Below are 23,649 nucleotides of genomic sequence, written 5' to 3' on the forward strand. Positions count from 1 at the left end.
AAGAGTTGGTGCAGACATAGGAGTCTTGGTTTTTTTGATCATGGGGCAATTTATTCGGCACCTGGCATGACAGCGGCAGATGGAAGCAGCCTGTCTCAAATGGGTAAGAGGGTTCTAGCTGAGGAACTGTCAGGACTTATTGACAGGTGTTTAAACTAGGTAGGATGGGGGAAGGGGACAAAACGAGGGCCGCTGGGTCTGAGGCGGCAGTTCAAGACTCAAAGCAGAGCTCGCTGGGTGCAGACAATGGAGTTAAAAGGCATGGAGAGGGGTGGGGAGATGCTGCCTCTCTCAAGTGCCTGTATACCAACGCGCGAAGCAGGGGGAATAAACAGGAAGAATTGGAGCTCTGTGTGCGGTCAAGTGGCCATGATCTCATTGCGATCACGGAGACATGGTGGGACGGCTCGCATGACTGGAATGTTGTCATGGAGGGCTATGTGCTTTTTAGGAAAGATCGGCTGGCAAGGCGGGGTGGTGGAGTTGCTCTTTATGTGAGAGAGCAGCTAGAATGTATTGAACTCCACCTGGGCGAGAGTAATGTAGAAGTTGAGAGCTTGTGGGTGAGAATCAAGGGCCAGGCTGGCAAAGGGGACACTGTTGTGGGTGTGTACTACAGGCCTCCTGATCAGGAGGAGGAGGTTGATGAGGCCTTCCATAAGCAACTGGAAGTAGTGGCACGCTCCCAGGCACTGGTACTTATGGGGGATTTCAATTATCCAGATATTTGCTGGACGACCAACACGGCCAGGCATGCGCGGTCCAGACAATTCTTGCAGTGCATTGAAGATAACTTCCTGATGCAGGTGGTAGAGGAACCGACGCGGGGTGGGGCATTGCTGGACCTTATTCTCACCAATAAGGAAGGACTTGTTAAGGAAGTAAAAGTTGGGGGCAGCTTGGGATGTAGTGACCATGAGATGGTGGAGTTCGAGATCCTGAGTGGAGGAAGCAAAGCAAAAAGTAGGATTGCTACCCTGGACTTTAGGAGAGCCAACTTTGATCTCCTTCGGGACCTACTTGGGGCTATCCCATGGGCCAGGGTGCTAGAAGGCAAGGGGGCCTGTGAGAGCTGGTTAGCGTTTAAACGGCTCTTCTTCCAAGCTCAGGATCGGTGCGTCCCTGTGACTAAGAAATCGGGAAAAGGTGCAAGGAGACCTGCGTGGATGAGTAATGAGCTCATGTGCAAGCTCCACGGAAAGAAGAAAGTACATGATATGTGGAAGAAGGGTCTGACCACTTGGGAACAATACAAGAATGTAGTCAGGGACTGCAGAGATGCAACCAGGAAGGCCAAAGCCCACCTGGAGTTGAATCTAGCTAAGGAGATAAAGAATAATAAAAAAGGCTTTTTTAAATACGTTAACAGCAAAAGGAAGGCTAGGGAGAATGTGGGCCCCATACTAGGTGAGGGGGGCGCTCTGGTAACAGGGGATGCTGAGAAGGCGGAAATACTGAATGCCTTCTTTGCTTCTGTCTTTAGTGAAAGGGCTCTCCCTCAGGAATCCCAGACCCTGGAGGTTGATGAGAGAGTCTGGGGAATGGGAGATTTCCCTTTAGTCAGGGAAGAGGTGGTCCGTGAGTGCCTAGGAAACATTAAGGTCCATAAATCCATGGGACCTGATGGGGTGCATCCGCGGGTGCTGAGAGAGCTGGCGGAAGTCATTGCTGAGCCGCTCTCTGTAATCTTTCAGAGGTCTTGGAGAACTGGGGAAGTGCCTGAAGACTGGAGGACGGCCAATGTCACTCCAGTCTTCAAAAAGGGCAAGAAGGAAGACCCAGGTAACTATAGGCCAGTCAGCCTCACCTCTGTCCCAGGGAAGGTGATGGAACAGCTTGTGCTGGATGCCATCTCCAGACAACTGGGTGATAAGGAGGTTATCATGAGTACTCAGCATGGGTTCACCAAGGGTAGGTCGTGCTCGACCAACCTGGTGGCCTTTTATGAAGATGTCACTAGCTGGGTGGACAGGGGGAGGGCGGTAGATGTAGTCTACCTTGATTTCAGTAAGGCTTTTGATACTGTCCCCCATGACATCCTTATAACAAAGCTGAGGAAGTATGGGATAGATGAGTGGACGGTGAAGTGGGTTGAGAATTGGCTGACTGGCAGAGTGCAGAGGGTTGTCATTGGCGGTGCGGTGTCTGGCTGGAGGCCTGTAACTAGTGGCGTCCCCCAGGGGTCTGTACTGGGTCCGGTCTTGTTCAACATCTTCATCAACGACCTTGATGAGGGGATAGTGACCACCCTCAGCAAGTTTGCTGATGACACGAAGTTGGGAGGATTGGCTGATACACCTGAAGGCTGTGCTGCCATTCAGCGAGATCTGGACAGGCTGGAGAGCTGGGCAGTAAGAAACCGGATGAGGTTTAACAAAAGCAAGTGTAGAGTCTTGCACCTGGGTAGAAATAATTGCATTCACCAGTACAGGCTGGGGGAAGACCTGCTGGAGAGGAGCTCTGCTGAGAGGGACCTGGGCGTCCTGGTAGAGGACAGATTAACCATGAGCCAGCAGTGTGCCTTTGTAGCCAAAAAAGCCAATGGCATACTGGGGTGTATTAAAAAGAGCGTGTCCAGCAGGTCGAAGGAGGTGATCCTCCCCCTCTACTCTGCCCTGGTGAGGCCTCATCTGGAATACTGTGTCCAGTTCTGGGCTCCCCAGTACAAAAAAGACAGGGATCTCTTGGAAAGAGTCCAGCGGAGGGCCACTAAGATGGTGAAGGGCCTGGAGCATCTCCCCTATGAGGAGAGACTTAGGGTACTGGGTCTGTTTAGCCTTGAAAAAAGAAGGCTGAGAGGGGACTTGATCCAGGTTTATAAATACCTGAGGTGTGGGAGCCATAGTGGCGAGGCTGGTCTCTTTTCAGTAGTGCGTGGGGATAAGACTAGGGGTAATGGGATGAAAGTACAGCATAGGAAGTTCCGCACAAATGTGCGGAAGAACTTCTTTACAGTGAGGGTGACGGAGCACTGGAACAGGCTGCCCAGGGAGGTTGTGGAGTCTCCTTCTCTGGAGATATTCAAGACCCGCCTGGACGCCTTCCTGTGTGACATGGTGTAGGGAGCCTGCTTTGGCAGGGGGGTTGGACTCGATGATCTCTAGAGGTCCCTTCCAACCCCTACAATTCTGTGATTCTGTGATTCTGTTAAGTCTTTTGGTTTTTCTATAGCATGTTCTGTAGAAATAAAACGTTGTTCCTATGAACCATTGGTGCACTTTGCTGTTCTTTATGTTTTGGAAACATCCCGTGGATGCTGTGGTTAACCCCACAGCATCTGCTACCCCAGGTTATACTGGACTTCCAGCTGAGATGAATGACTTTACTGCTCCCAGCACTGCTTGAGCAACCTGGTCTGTGTGAATTCATACTGCATAACAAATACATACTTGTATGTAGCTGCCAATTAATCCCAATTCTCAAGCATGAAAATAACTTCTGTTTCGATTTTTGCCTTATGAAAATGACATGAAAAACTGAATGAGATGCTGAGCTGCTGATGGACAAATTGACAAAGCCTTATTGCTCCAGGTAGCTCAGGTGTTCCTATATGAAGCTGCACAGTAAATGTGCCATGTCTTCATCTGATCAAGCAGCGGGAGCTGATATTTTAATGTGTTTCTATTCCAGAAAAAGAAAAAAAAAAACTGAAAGAGAAAAGCCTTTTAAAATTGTCTTGTTTGCATCATTCTGACATGCTGCGCTCTGTCTGTGAATTCAGCTCTTGGTTCTGTTGGTATCTGCAGCCCCTGATTCTTGTGGTGTCTTCATTTTCTTCCAGCATCACTGTTTGTGTATATATGCTCTATTGAACAAGGACATGAACATCCAGCAGCACTGGATGGTAAAATACTGTATGAAATTCATTGTGGAAATTTCCTTGTATTGTAATTTCCAATACTCAGGTAACTGTAACAATATCTCTGTAAGTCAAATACTTTTATAAAATGACTCAAATAGATGCTCGTCCTGTTGTTATTGGTTTGGTGTTACGAAGCACAAGTGTAGAAATGAAGGATTGAACTGCTGCTGGGGGTTGCAGGTAGGCTGGGATTCTGTCGGGTGATATTTCTGCCTGCTGGGGATGTGAGTGGGCGTTGGGCCCGAGCCCCGCTTGTGTTGGTCACAGCACAGGGGCTGCGGGAAACACTGGGAGAGCAGAGTGGGGAGAGCCGGGCTGTGTGCAGGCCAGGGCATGACATGGAACCTCGGCAGCTGCGCAGCTGCTGAGCTTTTCCCCCAAGTCTTCAGACTCTCGGGTGATAACAATGTGCAGCAAAGCCAGCTGGGCACTGCTGATATATCACTGCAGGGTTAGGGGATGAAGCCCTGCAGCACCCGCATGGCACTCCCTGTAATCTGCCATCCTTATGTGCACAGCTGCTGTAGGTGTTGTTGGAGCAGCGGAGTGGCAGTGCTGTGCTGCAGGGCAGCTACACACCCAAAGGGTCTCCATAGGCTGCAGTGATGTGACCCAAGTCCCACACTCACTTTCTTTCCCATTCCCAAGAATGACATACCAGTAGCAAAATATGTTTTCCCCTTTTCCCAGTGTCCAAAGACAAAGATGAGGTGTCTTAGCAAGTGCACCAGCAATGTGTGGAGCAGAACCGCCTTGGGAGCCACTGTCACACCTGAGTCAATCTGTTCTAGGCTTCCCATGGAAATGTAGCATTTTGACTCTTTGTTAGTAAATCTTTGAGGTTGCATTTGACTTGCTGTTGCAATGTCTGCTGCTTGCTCTTCATGCAGCTAGTCCATGTATTTGTTTATGTAGTCAGTGCTAGGGTTTGATTTAGACAGCTCCGCCATCTTTTCAAGAGCTGCTCCATGGCCGGCTGTGGAGAGAGGGTGAGTGGGAGAGGACACCTGTGTCCCACAGTGGCTCCTCCAGTCAGTAAAGGTCCTGAAATTGGTCTCTTCAGCTAATAGGGAGCTTTCCTCAGCTACCATGTGTTTGGAAAGAGGAAGAGCAGTCCCAGGGCCTTCAGCTGTGAGACTCTTCACACAGACCTTGTGGAGATATCTGCAGGTGTAGTCTGGGATGGAATGGCTCCTGTTTGGCTCTTGTTACCCACGTGCGGCATGTGGTTATTGATCTTTGAAGGGAGCAACATAGGAAAGAATCCTGTTCTCATCTACTACCTAATGCTAAGTCATTCCTCCTCACGGGGAAGTGACTAAGCATTGGTCCTGGGTGCTAGGAGAGGAATGTCAGATCTGAAATCAGTGTGAATGATGGACATCCTTGTTTAACACAGGGCCGCTCTGTAGTGCAGAGGTGCTTGTGAGTTCAGAAGATACCTGCTGAAGGAGAACTGCCTTGCTGTTGGACGTCATCAAGCTGCAGTCTTCCCAGGCAACAGCAAAACAGGCAGAGGTGTGTGCTCCAGACTGTGCCAGCCTTTGATTCTGTTCCTGAGGTGAGCTGCACTTTGCTCGCTGCAAATTCCAACTATATTTGTAGGAATTATTACTATGAATAACACAATGGTGGTGTTTGAGTCGCAGACAGACGCAGCAGAGCCCTTTGCTCTGATCTTTTCACTCAAGCAGCTTTTTGCCATCCCCACCTGGAGCCACTGAAGCGTGCAGCCAGCAGCTGGACTCAGTGGTCCTCGCAGGGACCATCCAGCTCAGGAATTCTATCATTTTACAATCACTGAGCTTGGCAGACTTGCAAAGAGTGTGGGTGTGACAGCAAGCAATTAGCGTGGCCAGCATCAGGAACTCATGGTTATGAGCTTAGGACTGGTTTAGGTTTGCCAAGCAGGGGGACTAATGCTGGGATCCTTCTCTCCAGCCTGGAGGCTCTCACACAGCAGCATGGTTCTGTGTTTGGCAGGTGGGTTGGACCCAGGCTGTGCAAGAATCAACTGGGCTCTGCTTCAGCTGCAGTCTGAGGGCCTTTGGCTGCAGCCAGCTGCTGTTCACACAGGGTGCAGAAAGCTCCAGAGCCACACAAGTGCCTTCAGGCTCCGAGTGAAACCCCACAAGCTGAGGGGAAGGAAGTGAACATCATCAGAGGTGGGGACTGCACAGCACTGATATGTGGTGACAGATCGAGGTGGGCGGTGAAGTTGGGAAGACCAAGAATGAAAGATGGGAAAAGCAGCTGAATTTAAAGGAAGAGATGCGAAACCAACAGGATCATCACCCTGTAATTGCCAGCCCAAACAAGGGACGTTTTGACCAGCGACTGCTCTGATCCACTTAACAAAAGACACAAAACCACTCCATAAACTTAGAAGAACTGCTCAAAGCCACACTGGTTTGCTTCCGTATCTCTTATGGGACGGCACCAGCCAAATCGTCCCTTCTGGTCTGAGGATGAGGAGGGTCAGATCCTTTCAGAGCACCAAACCTGGCAGCCAACCTCATCACCAAACAAGCAGACAGGATCCAAACGCCAGCACTCTCCATTCATCATCCCACTTCCTCGCTGCAGTCAGTCTGATGCTTCATGAGATTCAGAAGCAAACAAAATCAATACAGTCATCTTGATCCCTGCAGGAACACGCTGTGAGCAACAGAACACCTTCCTGGAAGAACTACCTCCATGAACAGAGGCAGCGACCACCTCCTCCCCTCCTACAGCCTCATTGCTTTCTCCTTAAGTATCACCACATGGAGACTCGACCCTCCCTGGCACCCAGGCACCAAAGGGCTCTTTTCATGTTCTTTACACCAGGCTGGGAAAGAATCTTGGCTTCAAAACTTCCAGAGCAGCAAGAAGGAAGTATTGGTTCTCTTCACAGACAGCCTTGGCTATTCCACTGCTGCCAGTGGGGAACATCAGCAGAGAGCATCTCTAAAGCAGAGAGAAGCATATGTATGAGAATGAAAGTAAATTAGGTCTGAGCAGGATTAATTGGGATTTAATTGAACTATGTGAACTGGAACTCGGGTCACAAGCTGCTTATTAACCTGCCTCAAGAGATCATTCAGCTTGCACTGCAGGAGCACAAGGATGCACTGTGAGCAGGATGGCGTGTGGTCAGAGAGGGAGACCTGCTTGAACAGTCAAAAATGGAAGAGAAAAACTGCTTGAGATAGATGCCTGGGAATTTGAGGACTTACCGCACAGTCTTTCTTTCCTTTCCTCTTCTGGGGAGGGAACCAAGTAACACCAGCCAGAGCTCACCCAGCTCACCGCTCCTCCTGCAGCCCAAGTGGCTGCCAGGCAGCTCCCTGCTACAGCTACACTTGCCAGGGAGCCTACAGAAATCCCCATTATCAATCGACTGAATCCCCATCTAATCCCCCGATCCTATTAACAAACACTGCCTTTATTTTGCTACCTCCACGGGGGCTCTTGGAGCCAATATCCCTCATGAGAGGCAAATTAATTAAGACATTGCACCGTTTCCTCTTTCCAGGAAGGTGGAGGTGTTCTGGCAGACATTTTGCTGCTTCCAAGTCAAGCACGGACACACGCATGCCTGAAAGTATGAGCTAACCACCTTCACACAGATCGAAGGAGCTGAATGGCCTCCCCTAAATGGGTCACTCTCGTGAACAGGCCATGGATGTCCTTGTGTTTCTACAGAGCTCCAGCAGCTTTCATAGTAAACACACAGAAAGAGGCAGCATGACTTTTAAAAAGTTATTTTTGTTTTAATTTGAAACAAAGATTATATGTAATTGGTGTGAGATATTTTTGTCATGTTTCTTTGTCCTGAGATCTCCAAGCAACTTCGGAATGCTTTTGTCTTGCATGCTTTGTTCTGTTCTCCTCATGCTGCCCACCTGACTCATCCACCAACAGCAAGGGAGATAAGCAAACGCGGTCCTTCTCACACTGATGGTTCCAGCAAATGTGCTGTTAGGCTTCTGGTAGAGAACAGACACAGCACAGCACTGCTGCCGGACCTGGGCTCACAATGCATTTGTCAATTGAGGATGTCAGTCTGTGTATGCAAAAGGATGGCAGACTTGCAGACCCACCACAGAACCCTTTTCTTCAAAGCCACTGTAAGCCCTGTGGCACCTAACACAGCAGGTTTTCCTCCCGTTGACTCATTCATGATCAAACAAACCAAGCAGTGAGCTGGCATCTGGAAGCTCCAGATGCCTTACAGAGACTCTGTGGCTATGACACCACCTCTCTCCAGTCCCATCTAGCCATATTTCAGGCTAACACTGGACCGTCCCTGGCCCTGAAGAGACAGACCCTGAAGGAATGCAGTGTCTCCAGCTCTTACCATATATCAAGTCCCAAATAGGTGAAGTCCTCTTTGCTGCTAATGCATTGGAAGCCCTTCCCTTCCAACTTCCTTAGTTCCTCTCCGCAGTTCATGAAAGGGAAAGCACAGCCATGCCTGAAAAACAGACCACGCAGTCCGTTGCCATTGGTGCACCTCTGAGGAAGCATTCCAGGCGATTCTGCTGTCCTTTGTGCCTTCCTGCTCAAGCCCTTATCATTTCTTTTTGCTTTCCTTCTTGGATTTCTTGCTCAGCTGAGCAGCACTTGCCTTGGGTTTCTTCACCGTCTCCCAAGTCTTAGACTCAAAGCTCTCTGAGTCCTGCAAGAAGCAATTTGGAAACAGTCAGGGAGCTTTCTAACAACTGGCTGATGCCCAGCTCATTTCAGGCATTTATGTGAAAGCAAAAATACGTAAGTGCTGGGTATTTCCGCTGGAATGCATCTATATCAGGCTGAGCCTACATTTAGTAAGACTTGAACAGCACCATCCCTGCTTCCTCTGCATGTGTTTCTGGATGAGTGTGAATCCACACACAGCCTGTTACCACAGAGGTTGTTATAAGCTTAAGTGCCTAAATCATAGTATCATCATAGTATCATAGTCTCGTGCGGGTTGGAAGGGACCTTAGAGATCATTGAGTCCAACCCCCCGGAATTCGAGCCTCCTGTGTAGCAGAGCGGCACTTCTACCACTTGCGCCACAGGGGGGATTCGAACCCAGGGCCTCCGGTGTTGCAACGCGGCATTCCTACCACTTGCGCCACCGGGGCACACAAATCAGGCTTTGTAGAAAAGAAACACCCCCATTTTAACAGCAGGACAAAAACCAACACTAAACAACAATTATTCACACCAGAAAAAGGAGAAGATATCACAGAATCACCAGCATGTATTAAACCATTGAAAAAGTATTTCTGCCAAATTTTCTTCCTTATCATGTGTGAGACAAAAGGTAAGCCTCAAAACAGCAGTCAGAATGTTACGTTCAGAGCCTTTACACCAAGACCAAAATCCAGGCAGGGCACTGAAGGCAAAGCTCTTTTCACCTGGACTAACAAGGAATCCTAAGCTATAAAGTTTGTTTCCTTCAGGCAGATGACAGATCATATTTCAGCCATGGGAAATAAAGTCTAGTTATCTGGTAAAGACACGAGGGAACAGCACCAGTCTCATTGGAGAAAGCGCACACACACAGATTGCCTATTTTCATTAAATGCATTTGAGTCTAAATATTGCTTTAGCATCTTGGGTTCTAGCAGTCAGAGCTTGCCAACTGGAAAAGGACACACAGAAAATGCCAGAGCAAGATCTGCTAGCTTCAAGCTCCCAACACAGAGCACCAGATAATAGAGGGGCAGACATGCATCTGACAGTATCCTTTAATCAAAGAGTCCTGTTCAATCATCTCTAAAGTCACTGGGCTATTATAGTTCACATCTGTGTGGTTTCCCAAGGAAAGTGAGTTGGCTGCCTTTCCAAAGGCTGTAATCAGTGCACGGGGAGCAGCGAGGCTCTGCAGAAACAGAGCAACAAGCAGCTATTACTCAGGTTTGTAGATTGGTGCTGCTGAGAAGTGAACACTGATGCCTTCTGCTGTTCGAACCAAGGTAGTCTCCAAAGCCTGAAGCCTCTAAAACAAAGAAGCTCATCTGTACCTGAACCTAAGCATCATTCCTAAGAAATGGAGAGTGTCTCTTTTGTTTATTGTCATGTGAATTAATCACATGCACAGGAAATCATGGGGACAGTGCATATACGGAGAAAATAAGAAATAGAGCATATAAACAACCTAAACACAAACAAGCTTGTCAGTTCTATCACATTAATAGGACAAATGAGGGCCAGAAACCCCACACCTAACAAAGAGGTCATCATTCTCAAAGAACAAGCACTAGATATACAGTATCTACAGAAGTACAGAAGAGAGACAAGCTCAAGGCGCAGGGACACCTTTCTTCCTCCCATGCCACTTTTGTTTCTCTCGGCCCTTGGAGAACAGGGGATGCTCACAGTCCATCGCCAGCAGTTCCAGATGGGCTGAAAGGCCACCAGTTGGGAACACCAACACGGAAACGTGGGACAAGCAGCTCCATTTCCAGGGAGGGACGTGAAGCCGACCACTTCATGGCTCTGTGATTGCCAGCCCTAGCCAGGCGCGTTTTGAGCTGCTAATGAAAGAGGCAGCACCACTATTCATATGTTTGTTTTGCTTTAATTTGCAACAAAGAGATGCTAAATGCATCCAAAATACATTTCAATATGAAATCAAATAATTGGGATACTGGTAATGACTAAAGTTTCCTTAGTTCCTCTTCGCAGTCCACAAAAGGGAAAGCACGGCCATGCCTGAAAACAAGACCACGCAGTGTGTGTCCTTTGGTGCACCTCAGAGGAAGCATTCCAGGCGATTCTGCTGTCCTTTGTGCCTTCCTGCTCAAGCCCTTATCGCTTCTTTTTGCTTTCTTTCTTGGCTTTCTTGCTCAGCTGAGCAGCACTTGCCTTGGGTTTCTTCACCGTCTCTCAAGTCTGAGACTCAAAACCCCCTAAGTCCTACAAGAAGCAATTGGGAAACAGTTAGGGAGCTTTCTAACAACTGGCTGACAGCTGCTTTGAGAGCTCAAGTCACCTGACCGAGCAGCTTTGGGGGTCAGCACTGGAAATTGCCTTCCTGACCTCAGGGCACATTAGAAACTCCACCTTTGTCTAGTTCCCAAAAAACCCATGCAAACCAGAGCCTAAAGTCCTCTCTTGCAAGGCGGTCCATGCTGGGAGGGTGGACCCTCTGCCTGGCAGCTCACAGGGCTCAGCAGCAGCTGCAGGATAGGATGAGCTGGCACCTCAAGGCTGCTGGCGTGCAGAAGGAAGGACAGAACCAAGTGCGGCACTCTCAGCAGTGCCGGGGCACACTGCCATAGGCAACAGCTACAGACAGTTCCCTCCCAGCTGACTGCCTGAGCATTCCTATTAATCTCACACAGCGCTACTTACTGCCTTTGGGGACTTGGAAACTGGCAGGATGATGGCCAGCACACACAGGAGCTGGAAAAGGGCTCCAAACAAGAGTCCATAGCGCAGCACGTTCTCCATTAGGGTGGGCTCAGGGATCTCAGGTGATGAGAAATGCAGTTCAGCAGCCATAGAGCAGACAGCTGCTGCTCCACTGCTCTCACAGAGGCTGCCTGCTGTGAGGGGGGGAAAAATGGCATCGTTAGTGTCAGGCACTGCAATGGGGTTACTTCCTGCTAGCAAACATTTCCAGGCTGACTTAGAGAGTTGCTGGGATGATATCCAGGGCCTACTGACTCGCGAACAAAGAGGGACATCAAAGTTGCATTTCAGTTGCCTTTGTCCACCTGCCTAGGAAAAGACCCCTCAGCCTTCAGTACTGCTGCACTTGCAGGTGGGGGGAAGATAAGCAAGAGAGGACGGGTGGATGTCAAAGAAGGGAAGAGCTTAACAGACAAGAATAAACCTATCCCTGAGCTCCATTACACATGCGTGACCACTGCCTTATTAATATTAATACCAGTATTATTCACAGAATTAAAGTTTCCCATGTTCACGTACCTGGTTGTGGACGTGTTTGCTGTCTTGCTGCTGCTGTGCTCTACAACGCCAGCCACAGAAATAAAGCGTGAAGAAAGCTGATCTGTTGAAGACAGAGGAGTGAGCTGTGCTTAACCAACACTGCTTCAGAGCACGTTTACAGTAAGGCACACCTACCTTACAATGGCCACGCAGGAAGCTCCAGACACAGCTCCGGACTGTTTCCATGAAGCCCAATTGCATTTCACAGCCACTCACGCTCTGTAGCTCGACAATCTGCAACAGAAAAGTCACAAGATGCAAATCCCATCCCTCAGAGATGTCACAGACCTCCCCACTCATGGAGCAGTACTCATGTCATTGGGTGAGAAAGCAGACGTGTGCTTACCGAGTGAGCACTGTTTGCTGCCAGTTGCTGGTAGGACCCCACCTAACTCTAAGTAGGAACAGTAACCTACGCCTAACTCTAAAGCAGGAACAGAAACCTAGACCTAACAATAAAACATGAACAATAACCTATACCTAACTCTAAAACAGGAACAATCATCTGCTAACACTAAAACATGAACAATAACCTACTCCTAATTAAAAAACACTAACAATAACCTACTCCTAACAGTGCAACTAAACTTAACACTAAAATTGTAGTACAATGTGTAGAACAATAGAAATAGGGTTAAGATGGATCCAGGGGCCCTCAGAGGTCTCAAAGGAGGAGATGATGTTAAATGAAGCCACACGGCTAATGCTGGGGGCGAGGGCCACGCAGACGGTATGGAGCCCAGCGCCTGGACCAGCAATGGCGGAGCTGAGATGGTAAGGATGTGGGGCCTGGCACGGTGGTGTGGTGCCAGGCCAGCTGTGTCGTGGGCGGATCCACCTCCATGGGCTCATCAGGAGGTGGATCCACCTCCATGGGTTCATCAGGAGGTTGATCCACCTCCATGGGCTCCACGGAGGGGGTCACACGGCTGGTCCAGGCGCGATGGGAACGGGCTCTCTTGCCTGTCTGCTGCCTGATGGTCATGGCGGGCCCCCTCCTCCTCCTCTTCGACCCTGCGGTCCCCGGCTCCATCTTCCCACCTAAATCCTGGGAATCCTCCAGCCTCGCTCTCTTGGTTCCCAACATGGCTGTCAACGGCCGGAGCTCTAAGAGGCGAGTGCGTTGCGTGGGGCAGCGGTGACCAAGGTGACCAAGGTGACATGGCCAGGGTTCTAACACGGCAGCCGCACTGCTGGCACTGCTGGCACTGGCATTCCACAGGGCATGAGGAGGGGGCTGGAGGACAGGGCACGGCACGGGAGCCAGAAGGAACTGCCTGTGCCCAGCGAGCAGCCCTTCTCTCCGGCCAGCAAGAGGGCACAGAGGAGCCGGCCCTGAGCAAAGGGCCCTCGGCCACCTTCATCCTCCCCCTTCTTTGACAAGGGAATCTCTTGGCGCTGCTATACGCAGCATGCAGCACCACGTTGATGGGGCTCCTGAGCTCAGCGCCAACAACAGCAGGCTCCAAAGGGTACCTGACTACGCCAGCCTGCTGGGACACACCAGCTCTGCTCTCCATGTTCAAATCCAGAGCCTCTCCTTGTAATACCTCTGACTCAGTTCGCATTCCAGTCACTCTGATTACATCCCACGTCCGCACACTGTGCTGAAACACACACGGGGCCACGCTGCCTCACCGACCCTCAGTGGGGACCCACAGCCGTACAGCACCATCAGCACAGCAGAACCGGACCATGCTCCTGATGCTGCCACTTGTCCAACCACCCTCTCGCTGCCCCCATTCTGCTCAGGCATCCGGTCCCAGCAACAAACACCAGCACAGAACTGAAGCCCCAACTCATCCCGCTCACTGACAGCCAGAGCAAGGACATGTTACACACCTTCATTCAGCTCCACGCACTCGCTGGCACCGCACGCATTGCCTCTGCGTGCCGCAGCACCGCCAGCTCCTCCCCCGGCATCCCTCCATGCCCCGCACCGCGGCCCGACCCCGTTGGCAATGCACAGCCCACTCCTCCCAGCTCCGATCACCTTCCTGGCGCCGCCACGCCGCCATGGCCCGGAACTGCTCCAGCCAGCACGAAGCGCTTCCTGCCCCTCCATCCCTTGCTCCTCCTTTCCCTTCACTTTCCATCCACACTCAGGATGCAGATCTCAATGGAGGTGGCTGCAGAAGATCATCTGTGCAGGCAATCAATGGCTCGTGCTGCGCTTCACTGCCTTGTGCTCTTCACTGACTGCTCTGCTGTGCCCTTTCCTAACCCTGCAGGATCAGGATGGCCTGGCTGGCTTTACTGCAGAACCTCATCATCTGAGTCTGAAGCCTTGGGGGAAAAGCTCAGCAGCTGCCAAGGGAAGATTTCATGCCGTGTCCTGCACACAGCCCAGCCCTCCCTGCTCTGCGCTCCTGGCATCCCCTGCAGCCCCTGTGCTGTGACCAACACGATTTGGGCTCAGGCCCAACACCCTCCCTGATGCCGGCCCTCCCCCATGCCCATGTGCTGCACCCACAGCGGCTGCCCCAGCTCCACAGCCCCTCAGCCCCCTGCAGGCAGCACAGCCCCGGGCACCGGGCTTGGCCCCAGCCCTGAAGTGCTGCTGCACAGGCTGAGCCCAGACCCACACCTGAGATGCAATGACCACTCATTAATCTTTGGTTTCCCTCCTTCACATCCAGGTCCTTTGCTGCACACAGCTCAACAATCCTCTCTTTCACCTCCAGCAGTGCTGCTTGCTGCCATGCACGCAGCAGGAGGCAGTGCCTTGTGGCTCATTTTACCGAGTCCACTGTGCAGGCTGGTGGAAGGAGGAAGACGCCAAGGTGCCAATTGAAAATGGCCACCAGACACTCCTGGCATCCAGCCTCTCTGACTTGCGGAATCAAACTCTATAATCCAGAGATGGGTTATAAAGCAGGTATGTTTTATTCCAGCGCTGGGTGCAAGGGGGATAGCTCCTCCAAACTTGCACACCAACTTGTAAAACCGTGATACAGATATAGGTACACCTCATGCATAGTCAATGATTTCCCGTAATTCTAACATGCATCCCTTAATTCTAATACACATTCTTTATCATGCAGACCCCCTCTTGTTATCGCCCATCTTGTCAGGGAGATGCAACTCCTCTTCTGATATTTACAACCTCTAATCCCTTCCTTCCTGCTCTCCCAGACCCACTGTCTCCATTCCTTGTTATTCTAACTAAATCATTTCTGTAAACTACCTTTACCTATCCCCCTCTTATCCCCCCTTTATTCTGAATTCCAGCAGAGCATCTGTTTTCTGCTTCCCTGTTCATCTCCACGTTGGGATCTGGCTCAGCAACGTGCTCTCGCAGCACCCTGGCACTAAACACGCGGTGATGCCCATCATGCGCTTGAAGCCATTGGAGCTGAAGCAGCGCAGCACGGCTCAGGGCCCTCCCGGCTCACGGCTCAGCTCTGGGCCTGAGGTGCGTTCACCTGCAGCCCTCCCGCTGCCCTCTCCTCCTCCACACTGCAGCTGGGCTTCCCAGGGCAAACAGCAACACACGGTGCATCAGAAGGCTGAAAGAGCCAGCCGGGAAGACAGACAAGCTCAAGGAGCTGAGCGTAAGGACACCCTTCTTCCTCCCGCGCTGCTTCCTCTCCCTTGGTTTCTTCTCAGCCCTCTCAGAGAAAGGGGAAGCTCACAGTCTGTCGCTAGCAGTTCCAGGTGGGCTGAAAGGCCACAGGTACGGAACACCAACAGGGAAACGGGGAAAAGCAACTGCATTTCCAGGGAGGGACCTGAAGCCGACCGCTTCATCACCCTGCAATGGCCAGCAGAAGCCAGGCACGTTTTGAGCAGCTACTGAAAGAGGCAGCACCAGTTTTAGAAAGTTTGGTTCGCTTTTATTTGAAACGAAGAGATGCAAAATGCAACTAAAATACATTTCAACACAAAATTAAGTAGGTAGGATACTAACAATGACTAAAGACATGCTATAAGGTCAGCTAGTAATCAATACGTTGAAACAGGGATCGAGCTGAAGCACCCTGAAGGAACGCAGCGTCTCCAGCTCTTGACATACATCAAGTCCTGCACGGGTGAAGCCCTCTTTGCTTCTAATGCAGCACAAGCCCTTCCCTTCCAGCTTCCTTCTTTCCTCTCCATTGTCCACGAAAGGGAAAGCATGGCCGTACCTGAAATCTTGACCATACTGACTGTTGCCTTTGGTGCCACCTCCGAGGAAGCGTTGCAGGTTGTTCTGCTGTCCCTCGTGGATTCTTGCTCAAGCCCTCATCGTTGCTTTCTGCTTTCCTTCTCGGCTTTCTTCCTCAGCTGAGCAGCGCTTGCCTCGGCTTTCTTCACTCTCTCCCAAGTCTCAGTCCCCAAACTCTCTGAGTCCTACAAGAATCAATTAGGAAACACTCAGGAAACCTTCTCAGCTAACAACTGGCTGATGGCTTGCTTTGGGAGCTCAAGTCACCTTCCTGGGCATGTTGGGCTGCCAGAACTGGGAACCGCCTTCCTGACAGTCGGGCACACAAGAAACTCCACATCTGTCTCATTCCCCAAATCCCATGCAAACCAGAATCTAAAACCCTTTCCTACAAAGCGGTCCCTGCATGGGCAGGTGGACCCTCTGCCTGGCAGCTCATAGGGCGCAGAAGCAGCTGCAGGATAAGACGAGCTGGCACCTCCAGGCTGCTGGCAACAGCTACAGATGGTTCCCTCCCAGCCGGTTGCCCGTGCCTTTCTCTCAGCCCGTGAGAGCACCACTTACTGCCTTTGGGGACTTGGAAACTGGCAGCATGATGGCCAGCACAGAGAAGCTGCAAAACGGCTCCGTAAAAGAGTCTGTGGCGCAGCATGTCCTTCATTAGCGTGGGCTCAGGGATCTCAGATGGCCAGAAATGCCGTTCAGCAGCCATAGCGCAGACAGCCTGCTGCTCTACTGCTCTTATGGAGGCAACTTGCTGCGAGAGGGAAAAAAGAGGCACTATTTCTCTCATGCACACTGCCGGCACAGGCTGACTTAGAGAGCTGTTCTGAAGATATCCTTGGGCTACTGACCCAAGAACTAGGAAGGACACGAAACTCACATCTGCATTGTCTGTAACCGCCTGCAAGGAAGAGTCCTCACACTCAAGCACTGCCCCACTTGCAGCTGAGGGGAGGAGGAGCTGGAAAGGACAGGTGGACAGAAAAGAAGAGAAAAGCTGAAGAGGCGAGAATCAACTTCTCTCCGAGGCAGATCACACCTTCATGGCCACTCTTTTAGGAATGCTCACCATTCCTAATCCTAGCGTTAGGAAGATGAAAATTCACCACCTACCTTTTCACGCTCCTCGGGTACGTACTGAGGGCCGTGCCGTGGCTGTGCTGCACATCACCAGCGATGAAAGAAAGCACAAGATCTGTTGCAGACAGTGCCAGGAGCTGTGCTTGAACTACGCTTATGGTAAGGCACGCCTACCTTGCAGTGGCCACACTTTGGGAGCTCTGGGACACAGCCACGTGTTGCTCTCCTGAGTCCCAGCTCCATTTCTCAGCCACTCACACTCTGCTCCTCCATGTTCTGCAAAGGAAAAGTCCCAAGAGGGAAATTCAGTTCATCGCAGATGTCATCAAACCTCCGCTCTCAGGGCAGTCGCACTCATTGCTTGGAGTGAGCAACCAGCTGTGTGCTTACCCAAAGAGCAGCGGTTACTTTTACTTCAGTGTAGCAGCCAATGCCTGACTCTACAGTACGAACACTAACCTATGCCTAACTCTAAAATAACAAAAGGAACATATACCTAACTCTAAAATAACAACAGGAACCTATACCTAACTCTAAAGAACAAACAGGAACCTATGCCTAACGCTAAAACTAAACTGAACACTAACACTAACCTAACGCTACCATCAACAACAAAGAACAGAACAAGCACCTAACTCCAACAGGGAGAAGAAAGAACAGGGGGCCCACAGAACAGGAAGAGCAACAAGATGGAAGAGAAGATGATGTTAAATAATGCCACCCAGCAAACGCTGGGGGCAGGGGCCGCGCAGCAGGAAAGGAGCCGAGTGCCTGGACCAGGGATGGTGAAGCTGTGACCATGCCAAAGCGGGGCCTGGCACGGTGGTGTGGTGCCAGGCCAGCTATGCCGTGGGTGGATCCACCTCCATTGGCTAATCTGGAGGGGGATCCACCTCCATCGGTTCCTCTGGAGGGGGATCCACCTCCATCGGCTCCTCATGGGTGGTGGTCACAGGGCTGGTCCAGGCACGATGGAAGCGGGCTCCTTTCCCCTTCTTCCACTTGATGGTAATGGCGGGCCCCCTCCTCCTCTTCGGTTCTGGGGCCCCCAGCTCCTTCTTCCCACTTAAAACCTCACTACGATCCTCTCTCCCTCGCTTTGTGCTGGACATGGCTGCTACCTGCCCAGAACTCTCAGAGGTGAGTGAGCCGGGTGGGGCAGCAGCAACCAAGGTGAGAGCTGTGACATGGGGAAAATTCCAAAATGGCACCTGTGCTGCTGGGAGTGTCATTCCACATAGGATGAAGAGGGGGCTGGAGGGCAGGGCACAGCACGGGAGCTACAAGGCGCTCCCTGTGCCCAGCAGGCAGCCCTTCTCTCTCTCAGCAGCCAGCAAGAGGGCACAGAGGAGCCGGCCCTGAGCAAAGGGCCCTCAGCCTCCTTCATCCTCCCCCTCCTTTCATAAGGGAATCCCCCCTTGGGGCTGGGGCACCCACATGGAGACATGAAAACTACAACCTACTACTTTGCTTCTACAGCAAGACTATTGTACTGAAATACTACTGTACTTCAAAGCACCTGCAATCACACTACACTCGTTTTTAATATTAAACTCTCAAACTTCCACAGCAAATAATAACATCCGCTCACACAGAAAATGTGGAGAGGGCACAAAAGAGAAAAACCAGTCATGAAAATCTTTGTATTCAGACATTCAAACTAACAATGTATACTTTGCCTTTGCCTAACCGTACCATTCTGTGCTAGAAATACGATGTTCTGCTGTAGAGTATGATTTGCAGAGACCAAAAGCAGCTAAAACCTGCTCCACTCTGTAATTTTATCATCTGCTGATATTTGGTTCTTATCTCCCTTGCTTTCCAATTGCTCACTCTTTAGACACACGCAAATCACATGGTCAAGGATTACAAAAACACTGTTAGCCAAAAAATTTATGCTGGCAGAATCTTAACGTTAGAAATGTGTCTAAGTTGGTTGCAAAGAAGAAAGTGAAGAACAACACAGTAACCAAATATTAACAGATACATAAGGCTTCTCTCACACATCCTTAAAGCAGAACCGCCAGCCTTAATGAACTCTGCTCTTCAGACTCTGACTGAAATTCAAGTATTACGTGTAGCAGCCTGGATCTGGCAATAGTCAAAGCACCCTTTACCTCCAGCTCCTTAGCATCAAAGGACCGCAGATACTGCTGGGGCAGAATTTCATTGAAGCCTTCAAAAGAAGCTTGTGTCTGTTCCTCAGTGCCTCAGGAAAGTCTCCATTCTGCTACCAGCCTGGAAAAGACACAGAAGGATCATTTAAAACGGGCTACGCTAACCCAAGTTCATCTTTGTTAGTTTGTTTTGAAATGAACCGTAAGCAGTGTTAAGAAAAATGCTGGAAAGTTCTGGGGATAGAGCACTGCATAACTGTATTATAATTGTATTCCCAACCTTCACTCTGCGCAAACAATTTTAAGTTAAAACCCTATGTTTCCAACCACTCAACTATGGAAAGCATTTTAGGCTCCAACAGGAGGCAGCATCTACTCACTGTTGATATTAATGAGAGCACAGCAGTGCCTTGCTGTTTGGAGGAAGAAAAAAATGCAGAGCTGTATTCATCTAATATCTAATATCCTCCCCAGAAATCTCAGTCATTATCCACAACAAGGTAAAATCGAGGTCAAGTGCTACTAGTGAAGATAAGTAGGAGTGCTAGCTTACCAAGAAATGACTACGTCCACTTGGAAAGTTCCATATTTGTTTCGGTTAAAAATCCTTCGCAGATCAGATCTTAAGAAAGAGGGAAATTCTACGGCCACAGAAATAAAGCGCGCAGAAAGCCCACCTGTTGCAGACAGAGGAGTGAGCCTTGCTTAACCAACACTGCTTCAGCGCTTCCACTGCCATTGCTCCCGCCACAAGACATCAACGTCTGCTTCTAATGCGGCTCCACGATGGGATCACAGAATCACAGAGTTGTAGGGGTTGGAAGGGACCTCTAGAGATCACCGAGTCCAACCCTCCTGCCAAAGCAGGTTCCCTACACCACATCACACAGGTAGGCATCCAGGCTGGTCTTGAATATCTCCAGAGAAGGAGACTCCACCACCTCCCTGGGCAGCCTGTTCCAGTGCTCCGTCACCCTCACCGTAAAGAAGTTCTTCCGCACATTTGTGCGGAACTTCCTATACTGATGTTTCATCCCATTACCCTTAGCTCCTCCCCCGACAGCCTCTCCGTGCCCCCGCACCGAGGCCCGACCCCGTTCGCAGCACAGAGCCTGTTCCTCCCGGCCCCGCTCACTGGCCCCGCGCCGCCATGCCGCCATGGCCCAGAAGTGCTCTCCGCCGCCTTCAGGAAGCACTTCCTGTCACGTGGCTCAGGTCGGGCTGGGGCCTGTTGGGGGGGGGCAGTGAAGGGCCCAAAACTGAACACAGCGCTCGAGGTGGGGCCTCACCAGTGCTGAGTACAGGGGAACAGTCACCTCTCTGCTCCTCCTGGCAACACTGTTTCTGATGCAAGCCAGGATGCCGTTGGCCTTCTTGGCCACCTGGGCACAGTCGGCTCGTGTTCAGCTGAGCATCAATCAATACCCCCAGGTCCATTACCTCTACGCAGTCTTCCAGCCACTCCAGCCCAAGCCTATAGCACCGCCTGGGGTTGTAGTGGCCAAAGAGCAGGACCCGGCATTTCGTCTTGATGAACCTCATCCCATTGGCTTCAGCCCAGCTCTCCAGCCTTTCCAGATCCCTCTGTAGGGCCTCGCTACCTCCAGGCAGATCCACACTCCCAGCCAATTTGGTGTCATCTGTGAACTTACTGAGGGGTCACTAGACCATAGAAGGAGATCAGATTGGTCAAACAGAACTTGCCCTTTGTAAACCCATGCTGGCTAGGCCTGATCCCTGAGTCATCCCGCACATGCCACGTGATCTCCCTCAAGACAACCTGCTCCATAACCTTCCCTGGAAACGAGGTCAGGCTAACAGGCCTGTAGTTCCCTGGATCCTCCTTACAGCCTTTCTTGTAAATGGGAAACACATTGGTGAGCCTCCAGTCTTCTGGGAACTCACCAGTCAACAAGGAGCGCTGACAGATGATGGAAAGCGGCTCGGCTATCACCTCTGCCAGTTCCCTCAGCACTCTCGGGTGGATCTCATCTGGCCCCATGGACTTGGGGCAGTCCAGTTGGAGTAGTAAGTCTTGACCATTTCTTCCAGAATCACAGGGGGGTTAGTGTGCTCCCCAGAAGATACCAGGTCAGAGAGAGGAGTACCCTGAGGATAAGTGGTCTGACTTTTAAAGACAGACGTAAAGAAGGCATTCAGAACCTCCGCCTATTCCCTTACAAACTCCATGATGTTCAATCCGTTATCTAGGCTGTCTTCCCAGATTGCCACACGTTTTAGGAAAGCCGAGTTAGTGTTCATACTAGTATTCATACTCACGTTCATGTTATCAATATCAATGAATGTACTTGTCATGGTTTAATATTTTTGTAATTTTGCTATCAGTATTCCACAGCATAACATCATATAAAGCATGTATAATTTTACTGAATCTGCAACTTACAGAAGAAGAATACATCTCCCAGAGAACAACACGATAGGTCATGGGACCTGGACACTGTATTAACTCGGTCGCAGGCTAGACTGAGGTCTTTCGAGTTCTGGCGTTCAGGAGAGTGTGTGGGAGCCTTCACCGTTTCGCCTAGATTTACAGTAGGCCTCTCGGATACGGGACTCATTCTCTTTCCTATTTTGCTTGATTCGTTTGCTCAGTTTTCAATTATATTGTATTATATTGTGTTATCCTGTATTTCGATATAGTATTTAGTAAATAAGTGTGCCTCCTTAGATCGTTGCCGCTGTTTTCTTTTCCTAATTAACTTTTTTTCCTTTCGGCCTAGGGCCCCTCTGGGGCCCACGGCCCCCTGTCACGGACGCAGGTGGATTTTCGTTCAGACCGTGACAGATTTTGGTGGAGAATGCGGGCAAACTGAGTTGCTGTTTTTCTGTTTTCTTCTGTTGCTCTTTTAGCTTTTAACAGAGCTGCAAGTTTTTTTTTCTGTTAAGGAGATATCTTAGGTTTGCGATTCTGCACCTGCGAGCTTGACCTTGAAAGTCACACTCCCTGCCTTGAGTGGCAGGGAGTGTGGAGAGACTTTGGAGAGACTTTTAGAAGACAGACATCTTTAGTGTCATGGAGCTTTACTCCTGAACACTTAAAGAATCCTGAGTGTTTGACCGCATATTTGAGACAGGAATGTTGTGGCTCAGGCAGATCTAAGGAGGCACAAATGACTTGGGGCCTAGCTAATGCTTATCGGGCCTTATTCAATACCATTCCTGAGAGGGAAGATTTTGAGGTTGAGAGAGAGAGTCTCAGGGCCGAGAATGAGAGTAAGCAATCCAAACTCGACAATCTCCAGTCCGAGCACAACGCCCTTCAGTCAGAGCACAGTGCCCTTCAGTCTGAGTGTAACATCCTCCGGTCAGAGCACAACACCCTCCGGTCCGGGTACAACACTCTCCAGTCCAAGTACGACGCCCTCCAGTCTGAGTGCAGCACCCTCCAGCCCAAGCACGATGCCTTCCAACCCAATTGCAACACCCTCCAGTCTGAGCACAACACTCTTCAGTTTGAGCATAACGCCCTCCAGTCCGAGCACAACACCCTCTGGTCCGAGCACAACACTCTCCAGTCCGAGTACAACACTATCCAGTCCGAGCACAATGACCTCCAGACCGAGTACAACACTCTCCAGACTGAGCACAATGCCCTCTGGTCTGAGCATAACGCCCTCTGGTCCGGGTACAACACTCTCCAGTCCAAGTATGACACCCTCCAGTCTGAGCGCGGCACCCTCCAGCCCAAGCACAATGCCTTCCAAACCAACTGCGACCCCTGCAGTCCGAGCACAACACTCTTCAGTCCGAGCATAACGCCCTCCGGTCTGAGCACAACACTCTCCAGACTGAGCACAATGCCCTCCAATCCGAGCATAACGTTATCCAGCTAGGGTACAACACTCTCCAGTCCAACTACGACAGCCTCCAGACTGAGCTCGATGCCATACAGTTCGAGCGGAACACTCTCTGAAACCAGCTATGTGCCCTCCGGGGTGAGCTGAATTTATTTAACCAACTACCAGGGGCACATATAGTCCAATTTGACCAGCCACTGGGGGTGCATGTAGTCCAATTTGACCAGCCACCAGGGGCACATGTAGTCCAATTGGACCAACCATCAGGGACACCAGATACAATGTTGGTTGCCCCTGTAAGAGGGCGAAAGACAAAAGGATTTTCAACTCAGTTAGAGAAAATGCAGAAGGAGTTAGAAGAGCGGAGGGAGTTAGGAGAGCAAGGGGACTCAGGAGTGCAGGGGGACTCAGGAGAGAAGGGGGACTCAGGAGACCAGAGGAAGTTGGAGGAGCAGAGGATGTTAGAGGAGCATAAGATGTTAGAGAGCAGAAGAAGTTAGAGGAGCAGAGGAAGTTAGGAGAGAGGAAAAAGAGGGAGGGTTACCTGGAGGAAATAATTTTCCTTCCCCGGCTCGAGTATGAGCCTCATATTGTAAACATACACATCTCTTATCAACACTTTATACATTTTTCAACAACCATGTTTTGTATGGAACTCCTGAACTTCTGTGACACTGAAAAACATCAGTG

At 50.5% G+C, this 23,649-nt stretch overlaps 1 pseudogene; it reads right to left on the reverse strand.

Moving 5' to 3' along the window:
• Nucleotides 1–10,648: 10,648 nt before the first annotated feature.
• LOC146754538 (protein MANBAL-like) lies at nucleotides 10,649–11,344 on the reverse strand (annotated as a pseudogene).
• Nucleotides 11,345–23,649: the final 12,305 nt, after the last annotated feature.

This window comes from Coturnix japonica, chromosome W, assembly GCF_054131305.1.
Source record: "Coturnix japonica strain WE chromosome W, WE-NBRP24, whole genome shotgun sequence".
Taxonomy (NCBI): domain Eukaryota; kingdom Metazoa; phylum Chordata; class Aves; order Galliformes; family Phasianidae; genus Coturnix; species Coturnix japonica.